The sequence below is a fragment of the Cibotium barometz genome, chromosome 15 (genome assembly GCF_041138505.1).
Source record: "Cibotium barometz isolate CiBa-2024 chromosome 15, ASM4113850v1, whole genome shotgun sequence".
Lineage (NCBI taxonomy): Eukaryota > Viridiplantae > Streptophyta > Polypodiopsida > Cyatheales > Cibotiaceae > Cibotium > Cibotium barometz.
This window is the reverse complement of record NC_141060.1, coordinates 11,266,239-11,281,834: the sequence shown is the minus strand read 5'-3', so window position 1 is coordinate 11,281,834 and position 15,596 is coordinate 11,266,239. Positions and strand designations below refer to the sequence as shown.

The following is a 15,596-nucleotide window of genomic DNA, read 5'->3' as shown; positions in this document are numbered from 1 at the left end:
TAACTGCTGGACACCATGCGCATGGGTGTGGGACTGCCCCCCACACCTGGCCGACTGGCTGGGTAGGGTTTCTAACCCTGTCGGCTGCCTGTCCAGCAGCCCTAGGGCTGGCCGACAGCCCTTCCAGCCCAAGCCATGGCTGGTGGGCACAAAGTGGGCCATCCTGGCCCCTTGGGGATGGTTCTATACCTCCCCCATGCCCATTCTACAAGTGCAAATGCAAATCCTCTCACTGGGGTAGCCCTATGGGCTGGCCCCATCTCTACATGCAACCTACATGCCTACAGAGGCCTGGCATCCAGTTGCAAACCAGATACTCAGCACATCTGACATCATTCCAGAGGGAGACTCACAGCGCGGACTGGCACTGCTTCATGTGCAGGACAATGCACACCTGACCTCGGACGACTGAGATGGATCCCTGGCTGACTCGTCCCGGACTGGGCTCACATGGGACCAGTTCACCATCCCAGGTCCTGCACCTTCTGTACAGAAATGTCTACGTGGCATCCAAGTGCGGGATGCACGTGACAAAACCTGTCCACAATGGTCCAAATAGCATCATTCCCATGCTGGGATCTAGGCAAATCCATAATAAAATCCATAGTAATACTTTCCCAAGGTTGCGAGGGAATAGGCAATGGCTGAAGCAAACCTGGAGGTTTTTGCCTATCAAATTTCACCTTTTGGCAAGTAATACATGCACGCACATAAGCCTCAATGTCTTTACGCATGCTCGGCCAAAAGAAATACCTCTGAATCATAGGTGTAGTAGGCATAATACCTCTATGACCAGCATAAGGTGGAGCGTGACATTCGTCCATAACCTTTGGACGCAAATCCTTCACCACACATAGGCAATATCCTTCATAAGATAACCCTCGTTGATAACATAAGAGGCATGTGAATGACCAGCCATCAAATCAGTCCATATATGGCAAAAATCAGCATCCAAATGATACAAATCTCGCATAGCAGATAGATCGCCATGAGAGGCTACTGAGACTGCAGCTACATAAGGCCTCCTGGATAATGCATCGGCCACCACATTTTTCTTTCCTGGAGTATGCACAATGTGAAAATGAAACATGGAAAGAAAATTTGCCATTCTCATCTGCTTCTCTGAAAGCTTTGTTTGAGATAGAAAGTATCTCAAGCTTTGATGATCTGTCTTGACTACAAATCCAGCTCCAAGAAGATAATGTTTCCATATCTTTAAGGCGTGAATTACAGCCAAGAGCTCTTTCTCATAGATATCCATATGAAGCTCGGCATCATGCAAACGACGGCTCTCGTATGCTACTGCATGCCCTTCTTGATTTAGGACAGCTCCAATACAATCACCACAAGCATCACACTCAACCACGAATGACTTGTGCAAGTCAGGAACAATCAATACTGGACCACATATAATAGCATGCTTGAGCTGCAAGAAAGCATCCTGTTCCTTTGAAGTCCATTTGAAAGTGATTTTCTTCTTTGTGAGATCACGTAGAGGAGTGGCAATCATGGCGAAATGCCTTATGAAACGCCTGTAATACGAACATAATCCCAGAAAACTACGTACTTGATGTACGTTTTGCAATTCGGGCCAATTGCGAATGGTCTCTATCTTTGCAGGATCCATTGTAACTCCATCTTTGGATACAATATGACCCAAATAATGAATCTCTGAAAGGAAAAACTCACTTTTCTTGGCATTAATGAAAAGTTTATGCTTCCGCAACTCTTCGAATACTATGACCAAATGAGTTCTGTGTTCCTGCTCATTCTTGGAGAAAACTAAGATATCATCAAAGAATACTCCTGTGAATTTGCGATGGGGTCGGAATATCCTATCCATCATACGATTAAAAGTAGCAGGAGCATTAGTGAGACCAAAAGGCATTACCAAAATTTCATATAATCCGAAGGCTGTCCTGAATGTAGTCTTATGGATATCTTGTGGCACCACGCGTAATCTGGTGATAACCACTCTTCAAATCAAGTCTGCTAAAGCAAGCCGAACCATCAAGCTTATCCAAAATATCATCAATACGCGGAATTGGGAATCTGTTCTTGATGGTAAGCTTGTTTAATGCTCTATAGTCCACACACATACGGAATGATCCGTCCTTCTTTTGAACAAGAAGCACAGGAGAGAAGTAAGGTGAGGAATTGGGCTGAACCAAACCTTTCTCTAAAAGCTCGTTTACCTGCTTCATGATTTCTTCTTGTTGTGCAGCACTCACTCGGTATGCGGGTTTGTTAGGTGGAGAACTACCTGGCACAAGATCTATGCGGTGATCTCCGGGCCTTTGGGGAGGTAATTCACCTGGCAACGAGTCAGCAAAAGAGTCGTTGAATGCATGAAGAAAATTCAGCCTATCATTAGACATAGCATCCACATTTTGATGATTTGGTATAAGGCTATCACGAACAAAAACCAAGTAAGCAGAAAGACTCTTTTTCATTGCTTTATTAATTTGGATGTGTGATACAAGTGGGATGGAATCCCCTTCTTTGCCAGCATCAATAAAATGCATGCGGCCTTTATGCATAAAAGAAATCATATTGGACTTGTAGTCTTTGCGGGGCTCAAGCCTATGGTGCCACGGCTTGCCCAACAATACATCACATCCATTCAGTGGAGCAACTAGGAAATGTTCATTATCAAGGTAGCCCTGGATATGGATGCGCAACTTCCCTATCAATGGGGTAACCTGTACCTCTTTACCAATATATGCAGCTTACTCTCCGGGATTTTCTTTAGAGTTACACAGCTTCTCTCTCTCTCTCTCTCTCTCTCTCTCTCTTTCATCTGTGTCTTGCTCTTTACAGCAGTTGTCTTCATTTCCGTTGTGCATTCTGACATGGTATTAGAGCCCCAGGTGGCTTGAAGGTTGGAGACAGTGGGATGTCGAGGGTTTGCTGATTTGAGGTGTTGATCGGAGACTGTTTGGGTTGTACGAGACTTGGAGATCGGGTAGAAGGCGGCCATCACTGTTGGACAGCCACCTTGCATATTATTTGCAGCCTCTTCTTCTTTTTTTTCTACCCACCCTCCCTTCACAAGACCTTGTGAACCCTTGAGATGGCATACTTGCTTGACATGGTTGAGAAGCACGTGAAGATTCCAACACTCCCCACGTTCCCGGTGGACCGACAGAACAACTACGGCATATGGAAGGTAATGATGGAGTCCGTTTTGGAGTCTTATGACTTGGTTGATTTCATTGTTGTTGGGGTTCCACGGTTGGAGTTGGAAGATGGGGAGTTACCCTCTATACGGAAGGAACGGGAGGCATAGGCACAGTTATGGGATTGTGTTAATGCCCGCGTCCGTTCTTTCATCTTCCTAAATTGCACACACCAGAGGTGATCAATCACATAAAGCATATGACGTTGGCCAGAGGGATTTGGCAGCATTTGGCTTCTCTGTACAACTGGGTATCACCCATGAAGAGGATCTCCTTGGAAGTTTAGATGCAGGTGATGAATCATCAACAAGTTGTAGGCTCTTCAGTAGGAGGTTCTCCAGGCAAGGAAAGAGATATCGTAAGAGGATATGGCCATCACGTTGTTGTCCCATTTTCCCTCTCAGTACTCAGCATTTTACTCCTCTTTGATCACCAGTGGTAGGCTCAGCACCATCACGTGGGAGGAGCTTGTGCCAATGGTCTTGGACCAGGAAGAGCGATTCACGAACCCTCCACAGGGCGGAGGTTCTTAGGCCCTGACTGGCCAGCGGTCGAAAGAACGTAACAACAACAAGGGCAAAGGGAAGTCTTCATCGGAGAAGTCTTCTGAGAAGAAGTCCGATTCAGACCGTGAGAAATTGAAGGCCGAGCGGACCTGTAACGATTGTGGCGAGGCGAGAAAGGCCACTATTGGAGAAAGTGTCCCAAGCGGATTAACGGGAAGAGTGTTGATTCTTGAGCTTCAGTTGCAAAGACTCTAATCTTTGTACACTTGGAGATTTTGGACACTGATGCTTCATCTTCTTCGAGTGAGGAGGGAATTGGCTTCACCGCCAGGGATACTCGGGAATGGATTCTTGATAGTGGTGCTTCCAAGCACATGACTCCTTCCTGTGATATCTTACAAGATTTGAAACGGCAGTCAGGACGCATTTTCATTGGCGACAATTCCACCATACCGATTCACAGTGAGGGCCGGATGGAGATCATTCCCGATGGTAGAGGGGGGAAGCATTCCTCTCGTGTTCTTTACGTCCCTGCACTTGGTTTTCATTTGTGTCAGTGCATGAGGTTTGCAAGACTGGCTTCTTGGTGGAGTTTGAGGAGCATTCTGTTGCTCTACGAGACAGAGAGACAGGCCAGGTTGTTTGGGAAGGCGGAGTGGATAACGGTATCTACAAACTCTCAGCACTCTCCTCACTTATTACAGGCTTTCAGATTGGTGACTTGTGGCACTTTCAGTTTGGCCACTTGAATGTGGATGCACTGCGGCGAGCTTTCCGGGACCAGATGGTGGTTGGCTTGCCAGATGTTGGCAGCAAGCAGGGACGTTGTAGTTCTTGCATTCGTGGTAAGCAGCACAGGGAATCTTTTTCGAAGCAGGCTTCCAGGCAGGCTTTGAAACCTTTGGAGTTGGTACACACTGACTTGTGTGGACCTATGCAGATGCCATCCTTGGAAGGTTCTTTGTATTTTATGTTGCTTGTTGATGACTGTAGCAGATTCACTTGGGTTTATTTCCTTTCTCAGAAGGACCAAGCTTTTGCTCGGTTCAAGGAGTGGCATGTGATGGTGGAGAAAGAGTCTGGCTTGCAGATAAAGACTCTTAGGGTTGACAAAGGAGGAGAGTTTTCTTCCAATGCATTTGTGCAGTTTTGTTCGGAACATGGCATCAAGTGGGAGTTGGCCAATACAGGTTCGCCTTCAGAGAATGTAGTTGAGCATAAGAACAGGACTGTGGTGGAGATGGCGAGGACGATGCTGGAGCATCGTGATCTTCCTCGTCCACTTTGGGGAGAGGGTGTGGCTACGGCTGTCCATATCCTCAACCGTTCTCCGACGACTTCAGTACCGAACATGACTCCCTTTGAGGCGTATTTTGGCAGGAAACCAGATGTCTCTCATTTCCGTGTGTTTGGGAGTGATGCATATGTTCACATTCCAAAGAAGCAGAGAGGGAAGCTTGACTCAAAGTCCCAAAATCTTGTTTTTGTGGGATTAACTCTCTTTCCAAGGGATATAGATTGTATGATCCAGAGAGGAATGAGGTCGTCGTCAGCAAAGATGTGGTTTTTGATGAGCATGTTCCAGTTTCCATTGTTGATGAGCCGCCACTTCTTGGAGACCTAGATGATTTTGATGATGATTCCCAGTCGATTGTTCCAGCTGGACAGCCTCAGTCAGTTGATTAGGTTGAGCCCGCGGCTAGAGATGAGCCCCCGTAGCAGCTGGAGGCTGCGCGTTTTGTTGGAGTACCCAGGTGGTTGGTAGACACCCTTCGGCAGTCAGGTGTTACGAAGCTTTCCTCTGAATGGACCACAGAGGACGAACCTCGAAGATCGCATAGAGTTCGTGACAAAAGTCATTGAACATGAGCTCTTACAGGTAAACTATGCTTTGATGTCTCGTATCATGCGGGACAAAGAGCCCACTTCCATCAAGGAAGCCCTTGCACAGGATACCTTTGCACCGACAACGAGGATGATCACGATTTGAACCATTCTTGTCCTTGCTTCTTCTCAACGGTGGCCTGTATATCAGACGGATGTGAAATCTGCGTTTCTTAATGGTGACCTGTAGGAGGAGATATATGTTGAGCAGCCTCCAGGCTTTGAGGTTCCAAGATCAAAGGGGATGGTTTATAGGTTGCGGAAGGCCTTGTATGGTCTTAAGCAGGCTCCGAGGGCTTGGAATCAGAAGATTGATTCCTTCTTTCTACGGATTGGATTTCAGAGATCAGTTGTAGATCCTAACTTGTATCTCTTTCGGGAACGCGGCATGGTCACGTTGATCATCCTTTATGTGGATGACCTCATTCTCATTGGCGGTCATATGGAGCACATTGCTGATGCCTCTCTGTACCGGAAGCTGGTTGGTTCATTGATGTGGTTGCTGAACACCAGATTGGACTAGAGCTTTCCTGTGGGGCTGTTGAGCTCGTTTATGCAGACGATGTTGAAGTTTCATTGGGACGCAGGATTGCGGATCTTGCGGTATCTGCAGGGTACGAAGGATCTTGGACTCTTCTACGCAACTAGAGGTGAAACGAAGGACCGAGTTCGACTCCAAGGTTGGAGTGACTCAGATTGGGGAGGAGATCCAGACACGAGGAGATCTACATTAGGCTACAGTTTTACCCTTGGCTCAGGTGCTGTTTCATGGAGCAGCAAGAGGCAACCAACTATTGCTTTGTCGTCTACAGAGGCAGAGTACCGGGCTGCTTGTGGTGTTGCTTGCGAGGTTGTGTGGCTGTGGAGGTTGCTTGGCGAGATTGGGTTTCCACAGAAGGAGCCCACGGTCATCCAGTGCGATAACCATAGCTGTATCGCTATTGCTCGGAAACCGGTCTTCCATGCCCGGACCAAGCACATAGAGATACAATCATAGTGGTTGAGTACTTTAGGTACGGTGCGGTATGATACGTGTACGGTACGAGTACGTAAAGTACGCATCAAGATAAGTGTCATGTGCACAGTGTCTATCTACCATGTGCTACACGCACACAAGACTAGCTTCGAGGTTTGGGGAAGCTTGGAGCTAGGCAGGCAGCAGGCTGACTGACGAGCTGAGTTAGGGATAGACTAACGGGCGGGCACCCAAGTATGGACGGGCGGGTGCCCAAGTGTGGACGCTCGATAACCGGCCAAGAGCCTATAAAAGGGTGGCCAAGGTTAGTCATAAGTGATATAGAGAGTCTCGCGAGTTTGTGAGAGCTCTATGGTCTGGAGCCTGGATTTAGTGCAGACGTGCACCTGCTTTATGCAGCCGAGCCCGGCAGCAGTCTCGAGGCCCGCGAGGGTAGCTTTGTGGTGGTATGGGACGTCACGAGGTAGAGGCTGGTCGGTACGTCAACCTAGTTAGCTGAGCTCGTGGCTCGGTGGGGACAACCAAGATTGTGGGCTTGCCCACGGTTGTCATGGTTGGGAGGTGAGTCAGGCCTGCACCCCCTTGTTGTTTGTATGTTTGTTTGTTTGCAGGTTTCGAGTCTCGTACCAAAAACGATCACGAGGAGATCAGGTGGGGATTTGACAGTGGTATCAGAGCATGCCTCGTGAACGAGCAAGTCGGTAGGTAGAGAAGATGAGGTCGAAGAAAGTTATGTGTTAAAAAAAAGCTTGCTGTTTTTTCTGTGCATACTGCTGTTTTCAGATTCAGTATGTGTTTTTTTTTCATCAAAGAAACCCATGATGATGGAGATGGTGGTCTAAGAAGGGTCGATTTGTTGGTGAAGATTCGTTTGTGTAGTTGCATGAACCGTTGGGAGAAAACAGAAAAAAAAAGCATATTTGTTTTTTTTGTTGAACACGAGAGAGACTGAGAGAACAGAGATGCGATTGTTGTGTAGCTGCTGGTTGTGACGTGTTGCAGGCGGGCAGACAAGCGGGCAGCAGGCTGGTAGCCGGCTAGGTGTTTGAAGGCGGCTAGGCGTTCGAAAGCGGGCGCCTAGGGTTGCGTGACCAGGCGGCCAGGCCTGCGAAGCTAGGCGGTAGGCGCCTTGGCCTATGCGCCCAGGCTAGGCAGGCGCCCAGGCCAAGCGAGGCAGGCGCCTAGGCCCACGCCGCCTAGTGGCCAAGCCTAGGCGGGGCTGGCTCAGACTCCCGCGTACAGTCAGGTACACCCGCACGCAGCGAGGCTGGTGACACGCTCAGGCGGCGTCGGCGGTACGCGAGGCCACAACAGCATGCTAACGTTTGCAGACAGGCAGCCGACGGCGCTAATCTGGGAGGGATGGAGGAAAAAAAAACACAAAAGCATTCGGTGCTTTTGATAATTTTTTTAGTTTAATTTTTTTTTAAAAAGTTTAAAAGTCCCCTCCAAGGTTTAAAGGTGTTTATTTTTTTTAAGAAAGCCGAATATATATATATATATATATATATATATAAACACAAAAGCAAAAGCTCAAGTAGCTTTTGGGGCAGGCTATATAAACCCCTTAAGTGGGCTTCTTGCCACATATCTCTCAAGCTCTCAAGCTCTCAAGTTCCCTTGCACTTTTCTTGTGTAAAGATCGAATTTTCTCTCCACTTGTCCTCTTCACGATGTCGACCCAAGAATCGAAGTTGGAGCCCCTTGTCGAACGCAAAGGCTTGCTGGCTACGGAAGATACCGATGCCGATCTTTTTGACGATTATGTGTCAAAATTAGATTTCCAAGAGTTCAAAGTAGCTCTCGAAGCTTCTTCGTTGGAACGCCAGGCACAAATCGCAGCCCAGATGCAAGCTTTGCAAAACTCCATCGCTCTCTTGACCACTACCCTCTCTACTCTATCGGGTATGAATACCTTGGCCTCTGCTTTAGGCCCCAATATTACTCCGGAACAGTTCGGGGGCGAGTATAAGCAGCGTACCAAGGAGATCGTGGACACTTGGCTACATAAGTGGCAAGTTCACTTTCAGTTTCATCCATATGATGATGGAAAAAAGATCCAGTTAGCAGCAGGTTTCCTCTCAGGCAAAGCTTTGCTTTGGTGGAAGGAACTCAACCCTAAGCCAACAACTTGGGCACAATTCAAAGACGTCTTCAAGAAAGAATTCCTCAAGAAAGAGGATAATTATGATGTTGTTGCCCGGTTTTCAGCTTTGACCATGACCTCGCAGCACCTCACTTATGAGGTCTACCTCTAGAAGTTTAGGGACTTGCAGATGAAAGCTACAAAGATGGATCCCACTACTCTTTCGGGGTTCTTCGTAGTTGGTTTATCAGACTTATACCGTTTACAGGTTAAAAATAACAAATGCAAAACATTGGACGAAGCCATTCATTCAGCTCGTATCTATGATGATACAATGGTCTCTTCCAAGTCGCAACCCATTACCGAGCAGGGGAACAAGCATAAACGAAAGTTCTCCGCACCTATGGCTAACATGACAGAAGGAAAGTCACCTTCGAAGAATTCAAGTTCGACATCAGCGAAGAAGAAACGACTCCTTAGGGCTTTAAAGCTCAAGAAGGAAGAACGTTGTTTTATCTGCAAAGAAAAAGGACACATGCGTAACGAGTGCCCAAAGCAAAAGGGTGCAAAGACCAACGTAGGATCCAAGCCAAAGGCAGCTAACCAGTTGTCTTTGACAGGTATGTCAATTACTGTACTTTCTCGCCCTAGTACTTGTTTTGATTGTCTGTTCAACTCTAAAGTATTTGGCTTGCATGATCTTCTCCGTGTTTATGGAGAAGTGAATGGCCATAAGATTCACATTCTTCTAGACCCTGGCAGCTCACACAACTTTGTTAACTACAAACTTGTGCAGAAATTGAGTCTTGATACGACACCCAGCGATCATACCTATGAGGTACGCCTACCTGCGGGAAGGCAAGTATGGGATCGAAAGGTGGAGATGCTTCCAATCCAGATTCAGGACTACAAAGATACTCTGGAATGCTATGTTATGCACCTAGAAAATGTAGACTTGTTATTAGGGATTGAGTGGTTTAAGACTCTTCAAGTCTAGATAGATTGGTCTAGTCATATTTTTTCTTTTCAGCATAGGGACACCCAGTATAGTATTTTAGGTGATTGTATTCATCCCTCTCAGGGACCTCTTGTAAATACAATTGATTGTGGAAATATAATGGATTCTTCTTTGTATACCGCTTTCCATTGTGTATTGATTCCACTTTCTTCATTTCTCATACCTTCCATGGATGTCAATGAATTAAGTGTGTTTGAAAGCAAAGAATTACAGAAGATACTTGATTCGTTTCAAGACGTATTTCCAAAGGAACTGTCATCGGGTTTACCACCTGAACGGGCAGTAGATCATCGTATTGACTTGATCCGTGGTGCTCATCCTGTCAGTATTTCACCTTACAGGATGAGCCAAGCTGAGGAAGATGAGTTGGCTAAACAACTCGAAGATTATTTGAGGATGGGCCAGATCTGTCCAAGTAAATCACCTTGGGGTGCACCTGTGTTGCTTAGGAGAAAGAAGGACAACACGTGACGAATGTGTATAGATTACAAGAGATTGAACAAGTTGACAATTAAGAACCGTTATTCTCTTCCTAGATCAGATGACCTGATTGACCGGTTAGCAGGAGCGAAATATTTCACGAAGATAGATTTACGTACTGGCTATCACCAGATACGTATTCATGAAAGGCATGTCGAAAGAACCGCCTTTCGGACTAGGTATGGCCATTACGAGTTTCTCGTATTACCTTTTGGGTTAACTAATGCTCCAGCAACTTTCCAACAAATGATGAACGATCTTTTTCGTGAACATTTGGGGAAATTTGTGGTGGTGTTCCTGGATGACATTTTGATATATAGTCGTACTCTTGAGGATCATGTTAGACACCTTACGATTGTCTTATCTATTTTAAGACAGAATCGACTATATGCTAAGTTAAGTAAATGTGAGTTTTTTATGACAGACATCATTTACTTGGGACATAAGATCACTAGAGATGGATTGAGCATTGACGATGACCGAGTTCAGAAGGTTCTGGACTAGCCTATACCGCGAACAGTAAAACAACTTCGTTCTTTTCTCGGTTTTGTTGTTTTTCTTCAAAAATATGTGCGGGAGTACTCTCAGCTCACACTACCGATGACCGAGTTATTGAAAGATCGTGGACGTAAGTCAAATCAGCCTATCACTTGGAATAGCGATTTGGATATGGCCCTTTTGAAAGATAAAGTCAAGGAAGCACCTATCTTAGCATTACCCGATCCTAGTCGGCCTTATGTTCTTGAAACTGATGCCACTGACTATGCTATCGGGGCTGCTCTATTTCAAGATGGTAGACCGGTTGCTTTTGAAAGTAAAAAGCTAGACGACACTCAATCTCGTTGGCCAACCCTTGAGAAAGAGCTTTATGCTGTGATTCATGCTCTCAAGGTTTGGAGACATTATTTATATGGCTCCAAGTTTGTGGTATTGACTGATCATCAGTCAATCAAGTATGTGTGTGATGCGGACGATTTGAGAGGAAGGAAAGCTCGTTGAACTGAGTTAATGCAAGATTTTGATTTTGAGATTCGTTATCGGAAAGGGTCCATGAATAGTGTTGCAGATGCGCTTAGTCGAATTCGAGAGGTTAATATTTTGTCGTTCATCGAGATTTCTACTGACTTATTTTAGTCATTGAGAGGGCTTTGCAGGACTGATAGTTATTTTGGTCCATTTTGGCAGAAGATCTAGGACGGGAGCTCATTGATTGACCAAGACTCAATGACTGAACAGTCTACCATTCAGGCTGCAGGAGGCCAGTGGATGATTCGGAATGGTTTACTATTCCGCAATGACAAAATTTGTGTACCATAGATCCCGGACATTAGGTCCAAGATTCTTAAGGAGTGTCATGACGTCCTTTTTGTTGAACACCCTGGGGTAGGTACACAGGACACTATCGCTAGTGAAACACACTTTTTATTGGCCAAAGATGAAAGGGTATGTAGAAGATTATGTTCTCAAGTGTCAGATTTGTCAGGCAAATAAAGCTGAACGCTTTAGACAGGCTGGGTTGTTGCATCCTTTGCAAATCCCAGGTAATAAATGGGAAAGTATTTCCATGGATTTTATTGCCGGATTGCCAAGAACACATCAAGGCCACGATTCTATTTGGGTTGTGGTAGATGGCTAGATTTTTACCGACCCGGAAGACTATTACAGTTATGCAATTAGCACGGCAGTTTATCGAGCAATTGTTTAGATTGTACGGGTTACCGCAAGACATAGTCAGTGATAGGGACTGTAAGTTTACGAATGATTTTCGGAAACTTGTTTTTGAGAAGTTGGAAACAACTTTGAATTTGAGTTCCTCTGATCATCCTCAATCTGATGGCCAAACTGAAAGAGTGAATCAGATTTTGGAGGATATGCTTCGAGCATATGTATCCAAAAGACAGAGTTCATGGGAGGATTATCTTCTTATGTTAGAATTTGCATATAACAGTACTAAGCATACGAGTACATGTTTTAGTCCTTTCATGCTTATGTATGGTTTTCAACCTAGATCACCTGTTACAGTAGGATTCTCGGGACTTCAACATGATGCAGCACGTAATTTTTTGCAAAATATGCAGGAAATGTTACAAGTTGCAAAGGAATCTATTAGAACTGCTCAAGACCGAGACAAATTTTATTCTAATAGACATCGTTCACCCAGAGAGTTCTCTGAAGGAACGATGGTGTATTTGCGAGTTCTGAAAGATTCCGAGACTTTACGGACAGTTCGATCTCCGAAATTATCCCCTAGATACTGTGGACCATTTCGTATTATACGAAGGATTGGTTGAATTGCATATGAATTGGATTTGTCTTCTCTTGTGACAGTTCATCCTGTATTTCATGTCAGTAGACTTAAGGAAGTACTGGGTGGAACAGACCAGTTAGTTACTCCTCAAGAAATTATAGATGTCGAGGACATGACATTTGTTCCGCACGAACCTGAAAAGATTCTTGGATTTCGTGAAAGAAGATTGCGTAATACGCTTATCACGGAATACAAGATCAAGTGGAAGGATCGTGTTGAGGAGGACGCTACATGGGAGACATTAACTACTCTTCAGAGAGATTACCCTTGCTTTTTAGTGAGCTCAGGAGTGAGCTCTTAGAGGAGGGGAGTATGTCATGTGCACAGTGTGTATCTACCGTGTGCTACACGCACATAAGACTAGCTTCGAGGTTTGGGGAAGCTTGGAGCTAGGCAGGCTTATTGACGAGCTGAGTTAGGGATAGACTAACGGGCGGGCACCCAAGTATGGACGGGCGGGCGTCCAAGTGTGGATGCCCGATGACCGGCCAAGAGCCTATAAAAGGGTGGCCAAGGTTAGTCATAAGTGATATAGAGAGTCTCGCGAGTTTGTGAGATCTCTATGGTTTGGAGCCTGGATTTAGTGCAGACGTGCACCTGCTTTATGCAGCCGAGGCCGGCAGCAGTCTCGAGGCCCGCGAGGGTAGCTTCGTGGTGGTATGGGACATCACGAGGTAGAGGCCGGTCGGTACGTCAACCTAGTTAGCTCAGCTCGTGGCTCGGTGGGGACAGCCAAGATTGTGGGCTTGCCCACGGTTGTCATGGTTGGGAGGTGAGTCAGGCCTGCATCCCCTTGTTGTTTGTTTGTTTGTTTGTTTGCAGGTTTCGAGTCTCATACCAGGAACGATCATGAGGAGATCCGGTGGGGATTTGACAATAAGTACTTTAAGTACGTTCACGTTTTTTACTATATATATATGTGTGTGTGTGTGTGTGTGTGTGTGTGTGTGTGTGAAATAAGAAATATCTAGCATCCATACAAAAATAGCATGAAAGACAATGGTAATATTGAAATGAAAACTAATCTATTAACTACTGAGCAATAACCACTTGACTAAAATAATTAAAAACAGGCCTAATAAGTGTTGTACATTGAACCTCATATTTGATACGAAGACCTTATCTGAACGAGGTACGGTACGTATGGAGTGGTACGGAAAGTATTGAAAGTACTCATCGGATGAGTACGGGTACGGAATGCAACTATGGATACAATATCACTTTGTTCGTGAGAAGATCTTGGCTGGTGACATCTTGCTTCTTTATTGTTCGACGGATGACAATGCGGCGGACCTCTTTACGAAGTCTCTACCTCAGGCTACACTCCGGCAGCACTCCAGCTCACTAGGGTTGGTTCCACATCCAGGAGCTGAGGGGGGGTGTTAGCAGTCATTTCCTGTTTGTACACTATGTCAGGGCCTCTGTTGTGGGTGTGTCCGCCCGTTTTAGTGTTTTCCCATTTTTCCTCACTCTCCATGTATTTTTCCCATGTTACGGAGGTGTGGCAAGGCTGTTGGCTGCCCCCAGTTTCTGGCCGACTGCTTGCTCAGGCACTCGACCTGTCCAAGTGACCTGGCTGACTCTAGGCACCTAGCCGACTGGATTTTTCTGGCTGGGGGGCTGCCCATGGCTGGTCGTGCTGCTGTCGGTCTGTTTAAGGCTGGCCGACCAATAGCTTGGGGCCATATAAAATGGCCCCTTGCCCCCACACTCCATATTGTACTCTTTGGGATTTTCTTTGGTGTATAAAGCAGAGTTACTCTCTCTCTCTCTCTCTCTCTCTCTCTCTCTCTCTCTCTCATCCGTGTCTTGCTCTCCACAGCAGTTGTCTTCATTTCCACTGTGCATTCTGACAGTGTGGACACAGTCACTTATAAATTAGTGCTAATTCTTAAGGCTAGGTTTATGAGCAATACTTACCACCTGCCACATGCCACATGCCACATAACCATGTCAGCAGACAGTTTCACATGCACGGTTCACAGGCGGGCGTCCCCTTACTCGGAACTACACATTGGTCAAGTAAGCATGAAAACAGCATGCAATTTCAATTGCAAGCAAGCACATAAAGATGCTATGCAATGCAACATTGGTATGGACAATCCTCATTCATGAGACTATACCAAATAGACGTGCTCCAGGCAAGTACACGAGGTACCAGACCCAATGGAACACCAATCCACTAGGCATTTTTGGGCATGTATAGAGAGGCACAAGTCCCAACAGAAGAAAGCACCGGTGGATCAATTGGGTCTCCAAATGGTGACATCCCCCCCGGCTTCTAAATAGTTGTCCGCAATTGAAAAGCATCCAAATATGTCTGAAGTAAATGTGGGCAATCTCTAAAGAACTCTTCATCTACCCATTTAGCATCAATGGGAAGATAGTTCTTAAACTTCACAAGGTAACGCCTGACAACTTTGCTTGCAGCAAGCTTGTGTTCCTTGTGATACACAATCTGCTCTGGTTGCAAGATCTCTTGAAGCTCATTCACTTTTGGTGGATCCTCAATGACCGTTTCACTGGACTTCGGCCCTACATACTTGCGAAGGAGACTCACATGAAAAGCATTGTGTATGTGCCAATGATTAGGCAATGTTAATCTAAAAGCCACTTCATTGATCCTCTTGATCAGTCGAAAAGGCCCATAGTACCTGGTTGCAAGCTTAGGATATGCACCCTCTTTGCCAGGCCTCTTTGCAAGTCTTGCTTTCTCAAATTTCAGCAATACCCAATCATTCTCTTTAACATCCAATTGCCTTCTATGCTTGTCAACAACCTTTTTATACTTGTCTTGTGACCTTGCAATGGCTGTCCGCACTTGAGCAAAAGCAATATCCAAGTCTCTTACATACTCATCAACTGCAAATATCTCATCCTTTGTGCGAAGGATGGGTGGCAAAACCACTTTATCATAAACAATCTCAAACGGAGCCTTTCCCGTAGATGCATGCACTGTTTTGTTGTATGCAAATTCCACAAGCAGTAAGTACTTCTCCCAAGAAGACTTCTGATCCGTCACATAACATTTCAAGAGATCCAACATGGCTGAATTTGCAGCCACACTTTGCCCATCCGTTTGAGGGTGATAGGCTGAGGAGAAGTCCAATTTGGTGACTATGTTATCAAACAAGGCCCGCCAAAAGAGACTTGTAGTCC

General features: G+C 45.7%; 1 protein-coding gene across 7 annotated transcripts in view; it reads left to right on the top strand.

Moving 5' to 3' along the window:
• LOC147630970 (uncharacterized) overlaps window positions 1–15,596 on the top strand; it is a 43,859-nt gene that overhangs the window by 13,913 nt on the left and 14,350 nt on the right. For 2 of the 7 annotated variants that reach the window (XM_086809315.1, XM_086809316.1), the window contains exon 1: window positions 13,190–13,326. The exons of the other annotated variants lie outside the window; for them this stretch is intronic. The gene's annotated coding sequence lies outside the window, so the exon portion shown is untranslated. Of the gene's footprint in view, window positions 1–13,189; window positions 13,327–15,596 lie in introns of those variants that run through there. 7 annotated transcript variants of the gene reach the window in all.